Source organism: Micropterus salmoides, unplaced genomic scaffold (genome assembly GCF_014851395.1).
Source record: "Micropterus salmoides isolate LMB-PRFRI ecotype aquatic unplaced genomic scaffold, ASM1485139v1 Ms_hic_scaffold_15, whole genome shotgun sequence".
Lineage (NCBI taxonomy): Eukaryota > Metazoa > Chordata > Actinopteri > Centrarchiformes > Centrarchidae > Micropterus > Micropterus salmoides.
The window spans coordinates 915,085-920,222 of NW_024040596.1; positions in this window are offsets into that span (position 1 = coordinate 915,085).

Below are 5,138 nucleotides of genomic sequence, written 5' to 3' on the forward strand. Positions count from 1 at the left end.
CAGACATTAATTATTAGGCTACTTTACTTAAAACTTTTAAGTTTTTGAAGATGGATTAATTTCAATATTGAGTACTGCAGTATGATAATCAATGCATTCTGCATCAGTGTCGGGCAAAGAAAACAATTGAAAGGATTCACAGACTGTACAGACAGTCACAGACGTCTGTAATGTTAGTTTCAGCTGTTTCTCGCTCATATGTGGCCGTTAATTAAAAACAGAAAATATGAAACGGCCGAACGTTCGATGTCTTGAGGTGTAACGTTATGCTACAATGACAGCAGCGGGCAAAAATTACTTTTAACATGAAAGGAGATTAAGAAATAACTACGTGTCCTTGTGCTGATGATGTGCCATGCTCGTGTGGCGACAGAAAGTAAATAGGATTTGCGTGCTGCCGTCAGTGCTCCAGGATACTTTCGCTCACGTGTTCATGCTGCTTCACGTATTCGTGGACAGTTGTGCTGCAGTGAAGCTTTTCTCAGATCACAGAGACTGTCTGTCTAAAATACTTCCAAACTTTAGCTTGTCGGAGCTTGTCCGGGGGAATCCTGCCAACATGGATCGACTATGTTGACGAATTGCCCGAGCCCTAAATTCCTGTTTATATTATCGGTCTGCAGCTGATATTGTTTCATTTAAAAATGTCAGCTTTAACGCTGAATCACAACTACTACTACTTTTACAGTGAAGAAAGAAGTCAGTGTCAGGATGGAGTAAAGAGTTTGTAAAGGCACATACCTGTGTTTGACTCATAGCGATCTCTTCCTGGACCTAACACCAATGAGAATAATGAAAATGATGTCATGTTATACTCTGAACAAAATATAAAAATAACAATGTGTAGTAGTAATATTAAGTGATACAGTCTGCATGCTTCATATCATATAATACATCTCTCTACACAGTGAGAGAGAGAGAATAAACACATTTTAAGTGAATTGGAACCCTGTCATAATACGAGGTTACGTCTCAAGTCTCCAGTGAGACAATGTGCCATTGTGCTTTGTTTCCAGATACTGCTTTATAAGTAGCGACTATTCAGGACACCGTACAATCTACTGCAATTCTGTACAACAGGTTCAGTTTGACCATTTTGTCAGGAATGTGTAAATTCAGTTCTGTTTATTACTAAGCCTATAGTTCAAGGTGTTGTTACATGAAAGGTGATTTTGCTCTCCCTGTTTATATATGAGTAGGGCGGAATATTAAACACATCTGAATATGATGTAGTCCAGTACAACATTTTCACCAACTATGACCTCAGTGCTAAAAAATTTAATTCACTTACACCTATATGACTGTGTCAAAAAAGAAAACTGATTAAAGGCATCATTAAAGTAGACTTTGTGGCAGCACTGTTGTAATGGATTGTATAAGACTTTACAGGTGTACTTTATAAAGTAAGTGTACTTTTTGAAAATCCGTTGCAGGCTGCGGGCAGATTTTACCTAATTTTATAAACAAACTGTTGTCAGGAAACATCACGTTTTCTTCTTTTTATGGTGGCAACTGTTATTCAGCTCTCCCTGTCAGAAGCTTTCCCTCCACTAACTAAACAGACAGTCACAGAGGTGGGAGTGAGACAGGCAATAGGAAAGGGTACTAAATCAATCAAGTAGTAGCTGATAAATATTTAATTTTCACACAATAAGCCATGAGAACAGAGCTGCTTTGGGATCAAAATAATAAAAAAGAGACTGTGTTACATCTACTTCAGTGTCCTCTCTCAGGTGTAATGTTGGCTCACCTGTCTTGGGCCACATCCGCACTACTACGTTTCTGTTTAAAAGGAGATTTAAACCAAAAACGATCTCCGTCCCCAGCAGCATTTTATCTGCATAACAGAATGGATCTCTGTCTCTGAATACGTGAAGTGGCCGTCCACATAGCCTACACTGAGCATGCGCGTGCCGGTATAAACAGGAAGCACATTGTCTACTTCGCATTAGTAGAAGATTTGTTAAAAGAAGAAGGTACTACTACAGACTAAAAACCACACCAGAGATAGTTCTGCATGGATCTAACACGAGGTGGAATTGTTACTGACAGTAACAGGGGAGTTAAAAGCAGCTGTGGCAGCAGAAAAAACAGACTGGGATTTGTCGCAAAGCAAATACGGCCTCATGCACAGTAGCCTATAAGTGTATTGTTATTTACACAGAAAAAAATATTTACAATTTAACAGCACTATTCTGTTGCATCTGCACTAAATCCATTAAATATGCACTTCTGCCATCATGTTAAACCATGTACCTATCAATTGTGTGCTGGAGATCTGACTGGAGCGGTTCTGGAGCCACTCAATTAAAGTTAGAGCTTGCTGTTTTCTTCCATTCAAAATAATATTGCACATTAACATCATTTGACAAGAAGCAGAAATATCTATAAATCTTACCTGCTCTGAAATTGCCTCTTGCGTCGGTTAAGATGAAGTCTTCGTCTTTAAATTTTTCAAACAAATCTCTCCAAACTCCTGCTAACAAATCTCTCCAAACTCCGGCCACTCTCTGTTTTCTTCTGCTCCTCTCTGCTGCGCTGCTGAAAGGTTGGGGGAGGGGGGCAAGTTCCAGGTGCAGGGGGGCGTGTCCCTCCGCTGATGGCCCATTAATTAAGCCTGAGCCGAGAGGCTGCAAAGTCACCACAATATTCTCCACTTCTCAGCTCTGACACAGAGGCCTGTGTTACAGGCTACAGTGTTTAAAATAAAGCAAGAAACACATTTATCAGTGACAGTAGAAACACCAGGCTTTACATACTGTTAGAAGTAAAATTTCATATATTTAAAATTTTACTTAACTAAAAGTATAAAAGTACCATAAGCAAACACCGTAATTTAATTGTTGACTGTATTTTATTCATCTAAATCTGAAATGCAGCTAGTAACAAAATCTATACAATTTTAGACGTATAAAGAAAAATGGTGGTTTTAGAGAGTCTTGAATCTGTGGAACTGTACAGGCCACTTTGTGTGTATTTGTATATGGGGCAGCGGAGGTTTAAGGGGGACCTCAACACTGTCAGGAGAACTGTCTGTGTTCCCTCCACATTTGCCCAGGTTCTGGCTAAGACATCATAGGAAGAGACTTGAGGGAGATGCTTTGCTCAGTCTTATTAATGGCTCTTTTTGTCCTCAGGAGATAAAAAAGGATGCCCTGAGCACATTTTGAATACTGTACCTTCTGTTTTAAGTGCAACAACTTTTCCAGTGCACCATCCAGCTGATAGTTACTTTAAATATAGTACAATGGTCCCTTACTCAAGAAAAGTAGAAATAGATATTTATCACAAGTCCTCAAAAAGGTATAAAAGTATTCCATAGTCATAGTGAATATACTTAAGTATCAAAAGTAAAAGTGCTCATTCTGTATGACATTGTAGTACCTCAGTTCATGCATGCATTCTGTCCTTAATGAATTAATCTCCAAACATCAGTGGTTGGTGTTCCAGTTATGCTGGCTGTAACAAAGTTGTGCAATATTTTCATTGACAAATAATTATTTTTCTTCATCTCAGTAACTTTATAGGGTTCAGATAAACAGCAATAAATACAATACAGGATTTAAAAATGTAGGGGAGCAAAAGTATAAAGCCCCTAAAATGAAAATACTTAACATTTACAGGAATCATATGTGAGGTTTCTTTGGCTCTTTCTCTGGTCTCATATGGTGCAATGTTCAGGGTACTTAAATTAAATTAGACTTATTCAAGATCAGTTAGAGATCTCTTGTTTTGATTGAGGAAGATATAAATGAGATGATATGTGGTTGTTTCTCCTGAGTTGAATTTAAGACGTAGGAGAAAAAATCCTTTGGTCTCACCTTAGTATAAAAGTAAATATTTTCTATTGAGGAGAAATTAAAGAAACACCTATATCTCTTCTTGGATTTTGCTTTTCTCTGTGCAAGCACCTGCAATGTAATCAAATAATATACAAAGTAACAAATGTGAATCATTTTGGTTGGGAGGGTGGAGGTGGGTGCCATTATAAATGTACCTGAGCTGCCATTTCAGTGACTGACATGTTTTTATATCTTGTGTAAAACAGGACATGATCCTGGATCATAGTAAAGATTTTCTCCAAAAATGATTGTTGTAAAACTCTCCCTGCTCTCTAAAACCATTTTTAAGGAACGAAGGCAATCCTTAGTGTCATTAGTCATTAGTATGCAGGCCATAATTTTCCTTTGGTGAGTTATTGTGTAGGCACAGAGTCTCTAAGACCAGCTACAGGTACCACTGAGGAACTAGGAGAGCAAAGAGGGCCCAGGAGAGAGGTCATGTCCGTGTGACCGAGCTGCGTGATGTGGCTGTGGAGGCTGCTCAGTGACTACCATAGTATTTGACAGGCTGAGGTCTTCTATCTTGTCCCATTCAGTAGCATAGCCAGGAACACCAGACAGGACACTGAGGATTCTCCTTGGAGTCAAACAGGTTGGTGACCAGCTGTCCAAAGTGCTGCCAAAGTTAGATCTGTCCAAATACAGGTGGAGCTGCCGCTCACTCCAGTGGCTCCCTGAACATCACACCCTCTGGGCCTACTGTATCCCTGCCCTGTAGCTGCTGAGGCAACTAAAGCTGTGCACGCTTTCACCATCTATTGTATGTGTGTGTTTTAATGAATAAGAGGTTACAATAAACAACATTTATTTGTTAAACACAGTAGCAATATCTGTCCAAGTGTTTCATGTTCCCTCTCAGGTCACAGTGCTGTAACCACATGTGTAAATATTGTGAGCAGGGCCAGTGTGGAGACAGCTGAGGTGAATTAACACAAAGTAGTCTGTGTGTTGGAAAAACTAAATTCATAAATCATTTAGGTCAAATTTTTCAAATCATGTTCCTGAAAATAAACTTTCCCCTCCTCTCCTAGCTCCCTATGTAAGCTGTCACCAAGCTGTGTCTGGTTACCATAAAAAAGATCACAGATCAAATTATTACTTTACAGTTGACTCTTTTTTTTGCTGGTCTCTACAGACAACTCTCAATTTTAGATTTATTTCTGCTGTTCTTCTCTTACCCTGGGATTACTTGCTTTAGATAGATCTTGGCTTCATTACATTTTTCCTTAAGAGACATTTAGGTTTCACAGATCAGAATTCATTAGCCTAGCTCAATAGCTCAGCAAAAAAACAGGT